Source organism: Papio anubis, chromosome 15 (assembly GCF_008728515.1).
Source record: "Papio anubis isolate 15944 chromosome 15, Panubis1.0, whole genome shotgun sequence".
Taxonomy (NCBI): domain Eukaryota; kingdom Metazoa; phylum Chordata; class Mammalia; order Primates; family Cercopithecidae; genus Papio; species Papio anubis.
In genome coordinates this window covers 65858515-65878943 of record NC_044990.1, presented here as the reverse complement: position 1 = coordinate 65878943, position 20429 = coordinate 65858515, and the positions used below count along the sequence as shown (strand labels likewise).

The 20429-nt window shown below is 34.3% G+C and overlaps 1 long non-coding RNA gene across 2 annotated transcripts in view; it reads left to right on the top strand.

The window, feature by feature from the left end:
- The window catches only part of LOC110741720, a 64249-nt gene that overhangs the window by 13805 nt on the left and 30015 nt on the right, over positions 1-20429 (top strand). For both annotated transcript variants that reach the window (XR_004178526.1, XR_004178525.1), the window contains exon 2: positions 9254-9299. This is a non-coding gene — a long non-coding RNA (uncharacterized LOC110741720). The remainder of the gene's footprint in view (positions 1-9253; positions 9300-20429) is intronic.

Here is a 20429-nt window from a genome sequence, read left to right as displayed (position 1 = left end):
ATTTATTTCAAAACTATCTGACCCTTCATATTAAAAAGTATTTTTACAAATAGACATATTATTAGGTAATTTTTTATTCATTATAATAATCTCTATTCTTCAGTTGCTGCATTTAGACTGTTCACATTTAAAGTTACAAATAATGTAGATGGATTAATAACAGTCATATTTATTATACTTTCTATACCTTTTCAGAGGCATATAGTTATGAATTCTTTGATTTTGTGTGTTTTGTATAGCTTCGTTTTACTTTTTCTTTTAGTATATCAGCTACACATTTTAAAAAACATTTATGTTGGTTTGCTCTAGTGTTTACAATTTTTTTAACGAATCTAATTCAACTCTTAAGTAACACTACTTGTCTTTGTATGTAGTTTATGTGTCTTATAATGGAGAGTTCCAAGTTTCTTCCTCCTGTCTCCCATGATATTGCACTCATCCATGTTTTATCCATGTGCTATCATCACATGGATAATCACACATTTCAACTTAATACTTTTAAAAACAGTTATTAAGATCAATAATAAGAAAAAATATTTTCCTTCATCTTCATTTATTTCTTCTCTGATATATTTTTCTTCATGTGAAACCTTTTCTTACTTACATCATTTCCTCATGCCTCATGTCTGTGGACATATTTTACAAATCAAGTTTGCTAGAAAATTCCTTCCGTGTTTGCTTGTCTAAGAAATCATTGATTTCTTTTTCACTTTTGAAAGTTAGTTTAGCTGAATGTAGAATTTTGAATTCTAGTTTTCTTTTTGCTTTCTCCTTCTATTTTTCTTTTTTTTCTTTCAACTCTACATGTTTGCTCAGCTTTCTGCTGGCTTGTATTGTTTCTGACAAAACATCAGCACTAAAGCTTATCTTTATCCCTTTAAAGGTAAAGTATTCTCACCTTGTGCTAGTATTTTTCAAAATTTTATTTTTGTCTTTTTTTCTGAAGTTTGAATATGCTATGAATAGGAATAGTATTTTTTGATACATATTCTGCTTTGATTTCACTCTGCTTCCTGGAACTGTGGTTTGGTGTCTGTCATCAATTTTGAAGAGGAGTTCTCACCCATGAGCATTTTGCATATTTTTTTCTGCTTTGTTCTGTCTTCTCATTCTGGTGTTCACATTTGACTTATACACTTTTTAAAGGTTTGTTTCAGTTTGATTGACACGTAGAATTGTGCATATTTATGGGTACAATGTGATGTTTTGATATATGCTTATATCGTGTATTAATCAAATGAAGGTGAATAGAAAATTAAGTACTTCAAACTTTCTTTGTGGTGAGAACATTCTGAGTGCTCTCTTCTGTTTTGAAATACATGATACTTTGTTGTTTATAGTCATCATACTGTCCAATAAACACCAAAACATATTCCTCATATTTAACTGTAACTTTGTACCTCTTGACTATCTCTCCTCCTCTATCATCTCCCCTCCCCTCTCCAGCCTCGTAACCATTATTCTGCTTCCTACTTCTATGATATCGACTTTTTAAACTCCCATGTATGAATAAGAACATGCAGTGTTGGCCTTTATGTGCGTGGCATTTTTTGCTTAACATAATGTCTTTCTGGTTCATTCATGTTATTGCAAAGGATGGTGTTTCCATCTTATTAAAGGCTGAATAGTATCCATTGTGTATATATACCATTCTTCCTTTATTAAGTTGTTGATGGACACTGTAGTACATGTCCTGGCTACTTAAGTGCAACTGAAATAAACATGGGAGTGCAGAAATCTCTTTTTATTTCATTTGAATATATACATTTTGACATTTTCCCATAGTTCTTGGGTATTTTGTTCCTTTTCTTTTCATTCATTCTTTTTCTTCGCACTTTATTTTGGGAAGTTTCTTTTGGCCTGTACTCAAATTCAGTGATTCTTTTCATAGTCATGTATAGTCTATTGAGTCCAAAAACATATTCTATATGTAGATTACATTATTTTTGAATTTCTAGACTTTCTTTTGATCCTTTCCTAGGTTTTAAAAAAATCATTTTGCTAACATTGCCCATTTTCTTGCATCTTATCAACAACTTTGGGACAAAGCTTATATAGTCTTTCTCTCTGGAGAGAAGGCCTTTGCTTTGCATATAACTCTGGTAGTATGTCACAGACTTTATTCATTTTCCCCTGTCAGAGCCACGAGATCTTTCTCAAGTGTTTACTGTGAGAATCTCCTAGGAGTTCTGGCTGTAAAGCCCATAAAAATGTACTGGACCACTAAAAATATTCCCTCAATTATTTTCTCACTCTCACCCAGTTCACAATCATCCTTCGGCGATTTGTTATAATTACTATTTAAGTGTGCATGCAAGTTTTTGCTATTGTTTGTTGGTGTTTTGTAATGCTCATGCTTTGTTAAATAATAGGAAAAAGGATACAATATATATGTTAGGACTTTTATATAATGTGTCCTAATAGTTTTTCTTTGCAGTGGTTTCTACCCCAGGTAAATAGATCTTGGCTGTAATCACCTGGATCAATCTGTCTCTCTAGATATTTAGGGGTAGTGATTTTCTTTTCCACCTCAATTTGCTTTTCCAAGTCAATTATCTGATAGGTCCAAGAAAATTTATTGATTTTCCTTTTGTCCAGTCTTTGATTATTGTAAGGATGTAAGCGATGACTTCTGAGCTCTTTTCATGTCTGAGCTGAAATTGGAAGTTTCCTAAAGGGGCCAGAAGATGTTCAATTTGTCTGAGTTTTAATAATTATTGTCTGTCTATGAACTTGATTGTCCATGTTTTCAGGCCAGTGTTCACAGTACATAAAAATGATTTTGATAAATTGCTTCTATTTTACTGGTTGGTTGGTTGGTTATTTATTTATTTTCTGAAATGGCCTTGGTTTGTCTACATATACCCCTTCACTTGATCATTAATCACACAGAAGAGTTCTTTGGTTCTGTCTTGATTTTGGTTTGTGCAACCATAATGGAAGACTATAACTATAGTTTGAATGTCTTTAGTTCCATAGGTTATAAATTCTAATTATATGATGTTTTCTCCACCAATTCCTTTCTACAGGAAACATATGAAACATTAAGGCACATGTACAAGAAACCCACAAAAGAAAAAAACCAAATTATACTGTCTATTTAATATAATGACATATTTCCTTTACTATAATCATATTTATATTGTGTTTTAGCTCTTCATAATTTTTCTTTCACATAAATCCTTTCATTAATTACATTTTTTCTGTTGTTTTTCACCTTCTAACTTGAAAGCAGAACATAATAAAGAGATCAATAAAGTCTACATATTATTATCAACTTTAAGCATTGAAAATTAAGTTGAAATCAAATAAAAATAATCTTTAAAGTAAATAGAAACACAGGTTTTCTTAAATGTGATATTAACATCATTATTTAAATAAGGTTATTACCATAATCTGAAATTGCAATGAAATTGTCTACTGATGAGAAAAGTGTTTTTAAATTATATTTAAATATTTGGAAATGGGCTATCATAACAGTACATTCACTAGGAAGTCTTCCTAAACAACTATAAACATCATAATTTTAATAACAATAAAAATATTTTGATTGTACCGTACACCATGCTTTATGCCTACTTATATAACCACTAATTCTCAGACTAACCTAAGAAGATATAAAGTATCAGTCCAGCTAAAATTTATCATGCAATATTTTAAATATTCAAAAAGAATGCATTAAATATTAATACACTGATATCCAAATTTTAGTATTACACTAAATACGTGCATTTGAAGTTATTGTTTACCTTGACTGATAACATCCCTCTTCACCTCTAATGTAACCACTATCCTGGATTTCCTTTAAATCATTACTGTAACTTTAAAAATTTTATATCTACTGCCTAAGCATGTTTTACACTTTTTACTTTCTACACATTTCATCTCTGTGTCCTCTTCCACGTGCTTTTTCAATTCAGTATTCAGTTGAACATTGATACTTTGTGATATGTAGCTTCAGTTTATTCAGTTTTATTGTGGATTACTATTTTATAATATTTATTTACAGAAAGATTTAAATATTAGGCTGTTTTCCCAAATGTTGTTTTTGGAAATAGGGATTTACTCTTGTTTTGGGTGAGATTATTCTCTTAAATGTATACACAAATGTGGACTTTTTTGTTTTTTCTTTTGATTTTTGAATCTTATGAATTTTATGACTATTAATCTAGTTTATGTGTTAAAAATACTTTCTTGCAGATTAGGACATCTTTTTAGGAGCAAAAATTTTAAATGTTGATGTATTCTAATTTATCATTTATTCCTTGATTTGTGTTGATTTTAAACACATTTTTTACAACCTTCGAAGCATAAACATAACACCTTACTGCTCTAAAAATGTATACAGATTTTCAAGTATGTCTTTAATTCATCTTGAATTCATTTTTATATATTGCTTAAGATTGTGATATATTTTGACCTATATTATTGACTTTCATTAGTGTTATTTGCGGAATTGACCAACCTTTACCTTGTCGTATAGAAAGATTGAGTCTGGTTCTCCACCACCCTATTACTTGATTTGTCAATCTTTATGCTAATAGTAGAGAAATTTAATAATTAAAATTTTATGGTCATGGTATATCTACTTATGTTTATGCTTTCCTTTCTAATATTATATACATTTTTTTGTTTTCATCCTTTATATGTATTTAATTATTTTAAAATTCTCAAAAAAGTTATACTTGTCACATATAGTAAGACATTTTGATATATATATGTATGCATATATAATGTGTGTGTGTGTGTATATATACATACATACATACATTGTGGAAGGACCAAATCAAACTAATTTTCACAGGCCGGGCATTACCTCAAATACTTATTATGTTTTTGTGATGAGAACATTTAACATTAACTCTGTTAGTTATTTTTGAGTACACGATTCATTGTTATTAACTATAGTTTCCATGTTATACAATAGCTCTCTTAAACTTATTATTTTTGCCTAAGTGAAAATTTGTATTCTTTGACCATCACCTCCTCAGTCTGCCCCAACCATCCACCCACCCACCCATTGGCCAACTCCCTTTTAACCAACAGTTCTACCTCTGCTTCTGTGAGTTTGACATTTTGAGATTCCACATATAAGTGAGATCTTGTGGTATTTGTTTTTCTATGGCTGGCTTCTTTAACTTAAGGTTTTCCAGATTCATCCATGTTGCCAAAAATGATGGGATTTCCTTCTTGGATGCTTAGACTGATTTAATATCTTGGCTATTGTGAAGAATGCTGCCATGAACATGAGTGTGCAGGTACCTCTTCAACATATTGGTTTTATTTCCTTTAGAAGACATACAGATGGCTAGAGGGTATAAGAAAAAATTCTCAACATCACTAATCATCAAGGAAATGCAAATTAAAACCATAATGAGATATATCAACTCATATTGGTTATAATTAAACAAGATAAAAAATAACAAGTGTTGGTGAAGATGTGTTGAAAAGGAAACTGTTGCCCACTGTTGGTAGAAATGTAAACTAGTACAGTCATTAAAAAAAAAAAAAAAAAAAAAAAAAGGTTTCTCAAAACATTAAAAACAGAACTGCCCTATGATCTAGCTATCTCCGTTTTTTTTTTTTTTTAAGTATTCTCCACAATACAAAAAAAAGGTAAGAAAGGTTATTACCTACCGTGATTCAGAAGGTGGGTAGAGGGGAAGAATATATAAAGTGATGAATTATGTCAGTCTAAACTATATAGCACAAATAATGGAAGAACATAAAATGTTTTCATTACATCAGATAGAACTCCAAAGGAATATTAGCAAAAACCAATCTGACATTGACAACATAAAATTGCTGCCGCAAATGTTGGTTGCTCTTTTCTACTCAAAGAAATGTTTTGGGCTTTGCTGTTCATCTCTATTAAATATTTGTTTCCTCTTTCAGCAATCTTTCAATAAACTATAATGTCCTTGCATCATTCTTGTATCTCTTCTTTTTTCTTGTTTCTTTAAATGATACTCCTATTTCATATTATTTTAGCCTATTTATCATTCAAATGTAACTAAGTGCAATACATTTTTTTCATATACAAGATTTTAAAGGATAAATATTCTTCTAAGTATCATTTGGTCAGCATCCCACAATCTATATCAGTAGCATTTGCATTATGATTCAGTTATAAGCATTTTTATTAATATGGAAATATTATATATTAAGATTTACCCCATATTACATTTCAATGTTTTTATATTTTCTCTTCAGTCATATATACTACGTGCTTATTACATGTTTCTTTTATGATTTTGAAGTTTTGTACTTTATTTCTCTTTTCTAAGTAGCTATTAAAATTATATGTATTTCACTAAAATTTGAAGTAATGTTATCCAACTTCTTTTCAAATGATGCAATGTCCTCAACATACTATATTTAAATATTTCTTTTCCTATCACTCAATAATAAAAATTTATTATCCACTACTCTTATTTTATCTAAAAGTCATCAATACAGGGAGGACATTTAAGTTTTCGTGTCAACAATTGTTTAGATTTACCTACACATTTACAGATTTTATCTTCACTGATTATGCTTTTCAGTCTTAATTATAAGACGGTTTTCTCTCTTTCTGAATTTAACATAAAAAATACCACAAAACATGAATGGATGCCACAGACACCATGTTTTTTTTTGTTTGTTTGTTTTAGAAAATCCTCTCATTGTAGTATCATTCTGAAGTGATAATTTTTGATTACTCCTCCAATTATTGATCCTGCTTAATTTTACCAACCAAATCTATACAATTTAACCTACAATTTTAGCAATGTTGAACTGTTGTTTTGGTGGTCCTAATCAGTCTTCATAAAGTAATTTTAGTTGTTTATAATCTATTTCCTTTTGATGAATTTATCTCAATTTGTCTCAGTACTTTACTTCAAACTACTATTGATTATACCTGGAAGTTATCTGAAGACTTGAACTCCAATTTAGATGTTAACTCTCTGAGAGTCAATTCATTCACTACTAACAATAAAATCCCCACTTTGTAAAATCAAATTACTTTCGTGAACTTATACAAAGGGTATAATAGCTCAACGTATTACATTTGTCCACAATCCCATGCTCCGCCTTTGTACTCAGTAATTTACAAGGCCTGATTTTATTATTTAATTTGTAAGCCTAAGCTTTGGGCAATTTTACAGATGTCCAAGATGTTTATTGGCAGGTGTTTTACTGTTTAGAATATTATTTGTCATGAGAATTGATAACTGTTAAACACTCAGAAGTTTTGATACTTAGTCAAAACACACATGTTGACTGTCTTTGGGATAGAAATGCTCACTGATGTTAAAGCAAACATTACAGTGAAGATGGTAGATGAATGCTTCACACATTGTATACTCAAGTGTAATGAAATATGGTAAAGACCCATGCAGGCCTAATTATGATGTTCTGATAAAAGTGTGGGTGCTTCCAGGGGAGACTACCCTGATAGAGTGAATTATAAGGAATCAGTATTTTAAATGTTATAATTGCTTCCGTGGCTGTTGGTAGCTAGAAATTGATAAGGGACCATCTGCAGTGCACTTTTACAGTTTCGTCTATTTCTTGTTCCAAGAAATAGATATGATTCTGTGTTGTAACAGCTTGCTATCTATACGATCCCTGATTGCATGATAGCTTCTTATGCAAAAATATGAATTCCCAACCTTGCTATTTTTTTGATCAAGAAACTGGTTATGTGGGGGTGGTGGGGGGAGCAACTTTTGAATTTTCTATTTTCTCCTTCCATTTACCTATGCTTGGTCAAAGAAATTAGAACAACTTTACTCCCAGGTTTTATCTTAGTATAAGGCTTACAGTTATTGAGAAAAGCACAGTTTCGTTAGAGAATGGAAAAACAAAAAAAAACCCCATACTTTGAATCTAAAGTGTGAATCAGTAATAAGCACAGTCAAGTATTGGGAGAGGGAATAAGCAGGAAATGTGAGACATTGACGAGGAAAAGGACACTAAAAAAAGGGTCTGGAGCCCTGGGTGGCAGCTTTTTATGCAACGCAAAATTGTGCTGGCCCTTAATTCAGCATCTAGGGAACTAACAAAACCTTCTGAAATGTGTTTTAAGGCCCATATATTCCAAGAGCAGCATATAAAGAGGCTGTGAGATAAAACTTCATGATTGTAGCTTTACAGTACACAAGCTAATGCGGGAGACTGTGTGCCTTTAACTTCTCTAGCACCTACTTCATCTTTCCTCCTGCTCACTCTTCTTCTTGTCTTTCTCCTCATTCTTCTCATTCTTTTCTTCTTCTCTTGTTTCTTTCCTTTCTTCTTCTTTAATGAATATAATCACAAAGATAGGCATCTGGAAGGACCCTGAAAAACATTGTCCTTACTGTACTTAATGACTTTAGTTTTACACTTGAAGTCTCAGATCTAAAACTAGCATTTTTTGTGCAAAGAAATATTAGATGAATAAACTTTCTCACATAAACAGTAATTAACCTTCAGATTAGATAGAACCAAATTCTATACCTGACAAGCTCATAAAGTATTAAAGCCTTAAAGAGGAGAATTTTAATCTGGCATAAGAAATACATCTAATTTTTAACAATTTTTATATCTTGAAAATGGTCTGTTGCTTCAGGTAATTCAACATAATTCAAATGGAAATGCTTCCAAGAAAAGTAAATATAACTTATTTTATCAAGCGCCAATTTTGTATCTAATGAGAAGCAAAACTGAAGGCACAGTTTTAAATTTGTATTTTTTTTTTTTTTTTTTTTTTTTTTTTGAGACGGAGTCTCGCGCTGTCGCCCAGGCTGGAGTGCAGTGGCCGGATCTCAGCTCACTGCAAGCTCCGCCTCCCGGGTTCACGCCATTCTCCGGCCTCAGCCTCCCGAGTAGCTGGGACTACAGGCGCTGCCACCTCGCCCGGCTATTTTTTGTATTTCTTAGTAGAGACGGGGTTTCACCGTGTTAGCCAGGATGGTCTCGATCTCCTGACCTCGTGATCCGCCCATCTCGGCCTCCCAAAGTGCTGGGATTACAGGCTTGAGCCACCGCGCCCGGCCTAAATTTGTATTTTAAGATTGTTGGCCCAGAAAAAAAAGAAACCTTTTCTCTTTATTTTAAATTAGACTCATTCACCTACAACTAGGAGTTCACTTTAAGTAGATTGTAATAAAACAGGATTCTAAGATTAAATTATATTATTAAATTAAGCACCTACTCTGTTACAAGAACTATTCTAGATCTGGGAATTTCAAAAGGAATAAGGCTGAAGCTTTTTTTTTCTTTATTGTAGTTTCTAATCCAGCTGTAGTGAAGACAGACAACAGTCAAGTTAACAAGTAAGTACGAGAATTTCAGGTTAATATGCGTTGTTAAAAAACTGAAATTGAATGAGAGGGAGGAACTGAAGACAAAAGTCTGGGTTTGGTTGGGGAGAAGCATGACATGTTCTATTTGAGCCTTTCAATTGCCTGGATAATAAATAGGTGGAGGTAAGTACATCTGATTATCAGTCAAGAGCAACGCGAGAGAAAGTGAGTGAGTTCAAAGGAGGGTAAAGCAATTAGGAAATGCTTGGCTTAAGGAATTTTCCATTGCTAGAAGGCAAGCTGAGTGCCTGTGGTTTCCTCTCTTAAGATGAATTTAAAGAGGACTGGTGGTCATGATATTTCAACTGCAGAGATGCACTCAGGAAAAACACAGACGAGTTATCTGTTTTGTTGATAAGAAAAATTTCCTTGTGTTTGCAACTTTTTCTTGTAATGGTGGACTTGTTATTCTAAACAAGAGGCATGAAAGATGATGCATGGTGATAAGATAAAAAGTAGCTGAACGCAGGATTTTAAGTCTTGGTGAGTTCAAATAAATATTGTATTCCTGGTATCCAATCACTTGTCTGAAATCCTTGGAACCAAATATGTTTCATAATTCAGCATGTTTTAGGCTTAAATAATTAAGTTTTTAATGTAACACCTCCAAGAAGCATTGGAGAAAACCTGCTAATCAAATATGATTCTTTTTCTGCTCTGAACAAATGCATAGTCACATCAAATAAGAAAAATAATGACCATAAAAATGTGATGAATGAAGTCAATCATGTAAGGTTTTACCACAAAGTGTGTTTTAGCACCAAATTTATGAAAGCACCATTTTCTTTTAAAACTTTTAGTGTCTTGGAATTATAGATTAGAGATTTTGAAAGTGTTACCACTTAAGTGAACAAGAAATATAGGAGGGGGTTTCAAATCACAGGATACTTGAATTAGGTATTTCAGAAATTATGCTATTATATTGACAGGTTGAAAAGTATGGCTATGAGATTGGGGGATAAAGGTGGAAAATAAATTATAATTTAGTTGGTGGGCTACACAAATTTGGAGACCAGAATTATGGGCAACTTTTCCATATGGATATGGATCCCATGGAGGAAAAGGGGTAGAAAGAAAGAGTGTGAACCAAGACTCAAGAACCTCATAACTAGAAAAGTGCCTTGGATGTTTGTAGATGACAACAATGAAGGGAAAATATGTCTATTTTTGGTCAAATATTCTTTTCTTCAAACTCTTTGGAATTATAAAGTTTATTCTTATATTGTATTTTAGTCCTTAGAAAAATGACTCACTTTCCCATCACACAATTGAAACATGGAAAAGAAAATAGACTCAGGAAATTACATAAGTCTGTTAAATAATTCCAACAAGAAGTCTGTTAACCACCCCGTCCTTCCCATTCTTGAGCAAACAAAATATCACGAGCTTCAAGTACGAGAAATCAAACTTTGGACTTAGAGCCAGAAGGTTGTACCATGCATGCTCTCCTTGAGTAATGACAGTTTATTTCTCCTCTTTCTTTTCCTTTAATAAAAAAACACAATGAAACAAAACTCCAATGGAAACTTGTATTATTCAGGTAACATGTGTATTGCCTTTCACCAAATTATGCATTGAGATGTATGTACATTGAGATAACAGAAAATATCGTATCATCAAATCAGATACAGGAATCTCAGATCTTACCCAATATCAAACTTTAATATTTCTTTCAAAGTAGAAGTAGTCGTGAAGCACAGATGAAGCGGCAAGTCTAGAGCTACAGATGTATTCTCCTATTTTATTTCCACCCTCCTTAAGGAAACAATGAGCTACAGATGTATTTTCCTATTTTATTTCCACCCTCCTTAAGGAAACAATGACGTCTAGCTATAATATATGAGTTTTCTAAGTGCTATATGTTATTATTGTTTACATAAAAGGCAGTCATTTTCATCAATAAACAGGCTTATTTTACATACCAAAGCTTTCATGACATATTACAGGAAGCTATATTCCCTCCTCTCCAAAATCTATGGATTACAAGTTTGTCATAAGAACTCCTAGTCAAATAATGTATATGCTATTAGTAAATACCATCAGTATATTTTGTTAAATATCTTTTATTAGCATATCTTCAAGGGGATTTGATCAGAATGGATCATAGGGCTCTGGGTAACTTTTTTCTTCTGGAGACACTTTCCAAGGTCTGTCAATATCTCTTTGACACATATGTCTCAGTTGTGTTTTTATGTGTCTTAAAGTTTCCTCAAAATTTTATTCAAAAAAATGTACTTCAAACCCCAATGTTCATCTGGATTTGAAACAAAACAGGGTTCAGGAGTTATTGCCATAATCTTTTTATTAATTGCTGTGTTCCTTCTAAGACCTTTTAATTGTGTATTTCTAGCTCATTTTTTTTTGTTTATTCATAGTCATTTGAATATTTGTAAGATTATAATAGGGCATGCAGTGTTTTAAAAGCCAAATGTATTTTTCTAGCCAGTAAGTCTTCATAAGTATTACATTAATTAGAGGCTTTAAATAAGCTTCCAGAAATATTCACTCATTCTATGATTCATGGTGTACAAGAGTCTGAATTACATTTAATTTTGACAATAAAATTATAACCTTTTGTTATAATACATACATGTAGCAGAAAGTAAAGCAATGTTTTACATACCATACATCAATTAAAATTACAGTACCATTCTTCAGTTCTTTGCAGCAGATGTGACCTTTGACCATGTACTGCATATTCCCAGTCACGGGTCCTTTGACCAGATGACACTGACCAGTAAGTTTAGGTTGTACTGGTTTGTGAATGTAAGCATATTTCAGATATCTTCTACAGGATTCTATAGATACTGATTTCCAGGTGTCATGTTGGTCACTATTCATCCACTCCTATAACAACAACTTGATGGTGTTTTTTTGTTTTTGTTTTTGTTTTCCCTCTATCCACTGCCAGCCAGTTGCTACAAGAAGTCAAATTCCCTTTTTAATTATGTTAGTCAATTCTATATTATATATAAAGACTACATTTTTCAGAGATATTCTGCCCTGAGACTTACATTACTGTATTTCCATTAATGATCATCAACTTCTGTACCTCTAACAATCCTACCTTTTAAATATATTTATTACATACTATTTAGAATGTCAATAGTTCTTTCTGTGTGATGGTTTAAGAATGCTATTGCCATTGCCAGTGGTATCATTCAAAATGGAAAAAGGTTCAGGACTATCACCACCAAATTGGAAGTGCTTTCATGCATAAATAGAGAATTGTGCAGCAAAATTCAATCTTGTCTACAAAAACAATGGGTTGGATTGGAGTGAAGATGTTCCTCAAAAATTTAATAGATCACCAAAAAAGATAATTATTTATTAATAGAAGTGTTGTTTCAATATCTCTCTTAATTGGTAATTATCCAATTAATCTATGCACTTACAGCCTATAAACCATGAACTTCATGGTAGCTGTAGTTGTGTGCTGGTCAGTTGAGACAGTGGCGTGCCATGGTGGGAGGGTGCCATTTTTAATCTGATATATCCAGATGGAATTTTTAGTTGTACCGATCTGGAAACAATCTGATATTTAGCACTATTTGCAACAAACACTTATGCCTGCCAAAATTTCATGGATCCTGGTAGAAGATATAAGATTCCTTGGTCAGAGACAGAAGGAAATATTCTTACTCCCAGTGAGGGCGAAAACCTGAGTATCAGGGGTTGTATAGAATGATGGAAGGAGAGCCAGCAGACACATGCCAATGCAGAGGGGATTTTCATATAAAAGGAATTGTGATTTTGGGCAATCTAAATATTTTGTGTACAAACATTTCTGCTCTTTATTCCAAAGGGATATATGATCTCTTATCTTCCAAGCTGTAAGCAAATGTTTTCTTTGTTCCTGAAAGAGACACTATCTTCCAAGGCAGTTCCCTACATCCCTACACAAACATTCTTAAAAAGATTTCTCAGAACAAAATGCAGCTGGTGCCTTAGTTGCAAAATAGCAGACGCAAGAGAGGCCCACTGAAAATTTATCCCCAAAATATCCACTTTTTCTTTCTATACTGTCTTTACTTCGAGAGAATTTTGTGAGGTTGCCATTTTATTGTCCATTCTAATTTTTGTCACAGAGATGGAACCAAATACATTTAGTTTGTGCAATACAGCATTTAAAGTCCATTTGTATGACATCCATTGTAGGGATTACTTCCCATAAAATACACAGTATAAATATAGTAATCCCGATAGAAACCCCACCATTAACCAAGAGTGGCCCTTAGATCTTTAAAGTCATCTTGGGATTACAGGATGAAAAGATGATGTTTCCTGAAATAATTCAATTTCTCTTATGATCATTACGAAATCATAGTTCACAATGTTTTAGGAAAGGAAACACTTTAATTTCTGTCTTCCATATAGAAGTACAATTCTATGATCACACATTGTGTTTCTGAAAAGAAAGTGAAATTTAAGATTATGGAAGCCTTTCAGGTGGAACCTGTATAAGTTGAGGACACAGTATGATATTGTTTCCAACTTAGCCTCTCAGCCAGCCAATCAGTGACTCTTAATTCAGGCACTCCTATCAGTTAAATGGGCGGCTTTTTGTTTCTACTGACAAAGAAACATAAGGTTCAGACCACGTAGTAAGGGTGGCGGGAAGGTTTCTGATTGCCCCTATATTTGGCCCCAATGACAGTAAAGTAACCTGCTTGTGTATGTGGGAGTTGCTTTTGCCAGATTTTTCTCTTAGAGGGTTTTGAATATACCACTGCTACTTCCCAAGTAAACTTCATTGAGTTGCCCTCTCCTGATTAATACCTCTCTAACATTGCACATAACATGATCAGTATTTCTACTCTTAAAAGTTTCTGATGACATTGCCTTATTGATGAGAGTATTTTTGGCCATGCCTGGTAACAGCCTATCAATGGTCTTTCGAATGGACCATAGCTAGCTATATCAAATATCTTCTAGCATAAAAGTATCAGGTTAGCATAGTAGTCAAAAGTCAGGTAAAAAACAATTACTGAGAAAAAAAAGCGTTTACTACAAACATTTCTTTAATCAGAGTTAAGAATTTTAACTCTGGAATTTTGTGTTGTTCAAAGTTTACTATTATGGTTGTCTTGAAAAATTCCCATTTCCTAATAGGTTGGCAATTTGGAACTGAGTTATGAACAGACAGCTCCTTAAAATGGATGGGGCATTACACACTGCTTATACATAATATTCATTGAAATTATAAAATCAGACAAAGGCAATGGATCTACAAATTAATATATACGGTCACTATTTTTACTTGAAAATACCCAACCTTGACCCTATTTACTTCTACATCTGCATAAATCTCCAGTATCAAGTTCAGAACATCTTTACTGCCCATAGCTAGACCTTACTATATATTGAGCACTAATATCTAGCAAACCTAAATAAGTGAGCATAATACTTGCCTCAAGTTTTTAAAAGTAATTTGACCTAAATACTTGCATCTGCCTGAGATCTCCCATTAGAAGACGGAAGAGCAGATTTTTGACCTCTCAGTTAAACTGTTTCAGATTCTAAGGTTCTAACTTGGTGGGTAAGTTCTGTTTCTGTTCAAGTATTTCTGTTTTAAATCATGACGTGCTTATTTTAATTTTAATTTCTCTAGGTTAGAATACATTGAAAAAATGTTTTTTCTTGTTTCTAAATATGGAGGTAGTATCCGAATGGATTCCCTATCCCATAAATTTTGATAATGGGCTTTCAACTCTATAGTAGAAAATCATGATAGTTACTAAGTTATTGGGTCAGTTACTGCCCTCATTTTTTTAAATTTTTATTCAAAATGGAAAGAGGTTCAGGACTATCACCACCAAATTGGAAGTACTTTCATGCATGAGTAGAGAATTGTGTACAAAATTCAATCTTTTTTTTTTAATCTAAAATAGTGCATTTATTTTTATTTATTTTATTTTATTTTATTATTATACTTTGAGTTCTAGGGTACATGTGCATAATGTGCAGGTTTGTTACATATGTATACTTGTGCCATGTTGCTGTGCTGCACCCATCAACTCGTCAGCACCCATCAACTCGTCATTTACATCAGGTATAACTCCCAATGCAATCCCTCCCCCCTCCCCCCCCCATGATAGGCCCCGGTGTGTGATGTTCCCCTTCCCGAGTCCAAGTGATCTCATTGTTCAGTTCCCACCTATGAGTGAGAACATGCAGTGTTTGGTTTTCTGTTCTTGTGATAGTTTGCTAAGAATGATGGTTTCCAGCTGCATCCATGTCCCTACAAAGGACACAAACTCCTCCTTTTTTATGGCTGCATAGTATTCCATGGTGTATATGTGCCACATTTTCTTAGTCCAGTCTGTCACTGATGGACATTTGGGTTGATTTCAAGTCTTTGCTATTGTGAATAGTGCCGCAATAAACATATGTGTGCATGTGTCTTTATAGCAGCATGATTTATAATCCTTTGGATATATCCCCAGTAATGGGATGGCTGGGTCATATGGTACATCTAGTTCTAGATCCTTGAGGAATCGCCATACTGTTTTCCATAATGGTTGAACTAGTTTACAATCCCACCAACAGTGTAAAAGTGTTCCTATTTCTCCACATCCTCTCCAGCACCTGTTGTTTCCTGACTTTTTAATGATCGCCATTCTAACTGGTGTGAGATGGTATCTCATTGTGGTTTTGATTTGCATTTCTCTGATGGCCAGTGATGATGAGCATTTTTTCATATGTCTGTTGGCTGTATGAATGTCTTCTTTTGAGAAATGTCTGTTCATATCCTTTGCCCACTTTTTGATGGGGTTGTTTGTTTTTTTCTTGTAAATTTGTTTGAGTTCTTTGTAGGTTCTGGATATTAGCCCTTTGTCAGATGAGTAGATTGCAAAAATTTTCTCCCATTCTGTAGGTTGCCTGTTCACTCTGATGGTAGTTTCTTTTGCTGTGCAGAAGCTCTTTAGTTTAATGAGATCCCATTTGTCAATTTTAGCTTTTGCTGCCGTTGCTTTTGGTGTTTTAGACATGAAGTCTTTGCCCATGCCTATGTCCTGAATGGTACTACCTAGGTTTTCCTCTAGGATTTTTATGGTATTAGGTCTAACATTTAAGTCTCTAATCCATCTTGAATTAATTTTCGTATAAGGAGTAAGGAAAGGATCCAGTTTCAGCTTTCTACTTATGGCTAGCCAATTTTCCCAGCACCATTTATTAAATAGGGAATCCTTTCCCCATTTCTTGTTTCTCTCAGGTTTGTCAAAGATCAGATGGCTGTAGATGTGTGGTATTATTTCTGAGGACTCTGTTCTGTTCCATTGGTCTATATCTCTGTTTTGGTACCAGTACCATGCTGTTTTGGTTACTGTAGCCTTGTAGTATAGTTTGAAGTCAGGTAGTGTGATGCCTCCAGCTTTGTTCTTTTGACTTAGGATTGTCTTGGAGATGCAGGCTCTTTTTTGGTTCCATATGAACTTTAAAGCAGTTTTTTCCAATTCTGTGAAGAAACTCATTGGTAGCTTGATGGGGATGGCATTGAATCTATAAATTACCTTGGGCAGTATGGCCATTTTCACGATATTGATTCTTCCTATCCATGAGCATGGTATGTTCTTCCATTTGTTTGTGTCCTCTTTTATTTCACTGAGCAGTGGTTTGTAGTTCTCCTTGAAGAGGTCCTTTACATCCCTTGTAAGTTGGATTCCTAGGTATTTGATTCTCTTTGAAGCAATTGTGAATGGAAGTTCATTCATGATTTGGCTCTCTGTTTGTCTGTTACTGGTGTATAAGAATGCTTGTGATTTTTGCACATTAATTTTGTATCCTGAGACTTTGCTGAAGTTTCTTATCAGCTTAAGGAGATTTTGGGCTGAGACAATGGGGTTTTCTAAATATACAATCATATCATCTGCAAAGAGGGACAATTTGACTTCTTCTTTTCCTAACTGAATACCCTTGATTTCTTTCTCTTGCCTGATTGCCCTAGCCAGAACTTCCAACACTATGTTGAATAGGAGTGGTGAGAGAGGGCATCCCTGTCTTGTGCCAGTTTTCAAAGGGAATTTTTCCAGTTTTTGCCCATTCAGTATGATATTGGCTGTGGGTTTGTCATAAATAGCTCTTATTATTTTGAGGTACGTTCCATCAATACCGAATTTATTGAGCGTTTTTAGCATGAAGGGCTGTTGAATTTTGTCAAAAGCCTCTTCTGCATCTATTGAGATAATCATGTGGTTCTTGTCTTTGGTTCTGTTTATATGCTGGATTATGTTTATTGATTTGCAAATGTTGAACCAGCCTTGCATCCCAGGGATGAAGCCCACTTGATCATGGTGGATAAGCTTTTTGATGTGTTGCTGAATCCGGTTTGCCAGTATTTTATTGAGGATTTTTGCATCGATGTTCATCAGGGATATTGGTCTAAAATTCTCTTTTTTTGTTGTATCTCTGCCAGGCTTTGGTATCAGGATGATGTTGGCCTCATAAAATGAGTTAGGGAGGATTCCCTCTTTTTCTATTGATTGGAATAGTTTCAGAAGGAATGGTACCAGCTCCTCCTTGTACCTCTGGTAGAATTCAGCTGTGAATCCATCTGGTCCTGGACTTTTTTTGGTTGGTAGGCTATTAATTATTGCCTCAATTTCAGAGCCTGCTATTGGTCTATTCAGGGATTCAACTTCTTCCTGGTTTAGTCTTGGAAGAGTGTAAGTGTCCAGGAAATTATCCATTTCTTCTTGATTTTCCAGTTTATTTGCATAGAGGTGTTTATAGTATTCTTTGATGGTAGTTTGTATTTCTGTGGGGTCGGTGGTGATATCCCCTTTATCATTTTTTTTTTTTTTATTGCGTCAATTTGATTCTTCTCTCTTTTCTTCTTTATTAGTCTTGCTAGTGGTCTGTCAATTTTGTTGATCTTTTCAAAAAACCAACTCCTGGATTCATTGATTTTTTGGAGGGTTTTTTGTGTCTCTATCTCCTTCAGTTCTGCTCTGATCTTAGTTATTTCTTCCCTTCTGCTAGCTTTGGAATGTGTTTGCTCTTGCTTCTCTAGTTCTTTTAATTGCGATGTTAGAGTGTCAATTTTAGATCTTTCCTGCTTTCTCTTGTGGGCATTTAGTGCTATAAATTTCCCTCTACACACTGCTTTAAATGTGTCCCAGAGATTCTGGTATGTTGTATCTTTGTTCTCATTGGTTTCAAAGAACATGTTTATTTCTGCCTTCATTTCGTTATGTACCCAGTAATCATTCAGGAGCAGGTTGTTCAGTTTCCATGTAGTTGAGCGGTTTTGATTGAGTTTCTTAGTCCTGAGTTCTAGTTTGATTGCACTGTGGTCTGAGAGACAGTTTGTTATAATTTCTGTTCTTGTACATTTGCTGAGGAGTGCTTTACTTCCAATTATGTGGTCAGTTTTGGAGTAAGTGCGATGTGGTGCTGAGAAGAATGTATATTCTGTTGATTTGGGGTGGAGAGTTCTATAGATGTCTATTAGGTCTGCTTGCTGCAGAGATGAGTTCAATTCCTGGATATCCTTGTTAACTTTCTGTCTTGTTGATCTGTCTAATGTTGACAGTGGAGTGTTGAAGTCTCCCATTATTATTGTATGGGAGTCTAAGTCTCTTTGTAAGTCTCTAAGGACTTGCTTTATGAATCTGGGTGCTCCTGTATTGGGTGCATATATATTTAGGATAGTTAGCTCTTCCTGTTGAATTGATCCCTTTACCATTATGTAATGGCCTTCTTTGTCTCTTTTGATCTTTGATGGTTTAAAGTCTGTTTTTTCAGAGACTAGTGTTGCAACCCCTGCTTTTTTTTGTTCTCCATTTGCTTGGTAAATCTTCCTCCATCCCTTTATTTTGAGCCTATGTATGTCTCTGCATGTGAGATGGGTCTCCTGAATACAGCAGACTGATGGGTCTTGACTCTTTATCCAGTTTGCCAGTCTGTGTCTTTTAATTGGAGCATTTAGTCCATTTACATTTAAGGTTAATATTGTTATGTGTGAACTTGATCCTGCCATTATGATATTAACTGGTTATTTTGGTTGTTAGTTGATGCAGTTTCTTCCTAGCCTTGATGGTCGTTACATTTTGGCATGTTTTTGCAATGGCTGGTACCGGTTATTCCTTTCCATGTTTAGTGCTTCCTTCAGGGCCTCTTGTAAGGCAGGCCTAGTGGTGACAAAATCTCTAAGCATTTGCTTATCTGTAAAGGATTTTATTTCTCCTTCACTTATGAAACTTAGTTTGGCTGGATATGAAATTCTGGGTTGAAAATTCTTTTCTTTAAGAATGTTGAATATTGGCCCCCACTCTCTTCTGGCTTGTAGAGTTTTTGCCGAGAGATCTGCTGTGAGTCTGATGGGCTTCCCTTTGTGGGTAACCCGACCTTTCTCTCTGGCTGCCCTTAAGATTTTTTCCTTCATTTCAACTTTGGTGAATCTGGCAATTATGTGTCTTGGAGTTGCTCTTCTCGAGGACTATCTTTGTGGCGTTCTCTGTATTTCCTGGATTTGAATGTTGGCCTGCCCTACTAGGTTGGGGAAGTTCTCCTGGATAATATCCTGAAGAGTGTTTTCCAACTTGGTTCCATTTTCCCCCTCACTTTCAGGCACCCCAATCAGACGTAGATTTGGTCTTTTTACATAATCCCATACTTCTTGCAGGCTTTGTTCATTTCTTTTTCTTCTTTTTTCTTTTGGTTTCTCTTCTCGCTTCATTTCATTCATTTGATCCTCAATCGCTGATACTCTTTCTTCCAGTTGATCGAGTCGGTTACTGAAGCTTGTGCATTTGTCACGTATTTCTCGTGTCATGCTTTTCATCTCTTTCATTTCGTTTATGACCTTCTCTGCATTAATTAGTCTAGCCGTCAATTCTTCCACTTTTTTTTCAAGATTTTTAGTTTCTTTGCGCTGGGTACGTAATTCCTCCTTTAGCTCTGAGAAGTTTGATGGACTGAAGCCTTCTTCTCTCATCTCGTCAAAGTCATTCTCCGTCCAGCTTTGATCCATTGCTGGCGATGAGCTGCGCTCCTTTGCTGGGGGAGATGTGCTCTTATTTTTTGAATTTCCAGCTTTTCTGCCCTGCTTTTTCCCCATCTTTGTGGTTTTATCTGCCTCTGGTCTTTGATGATGGT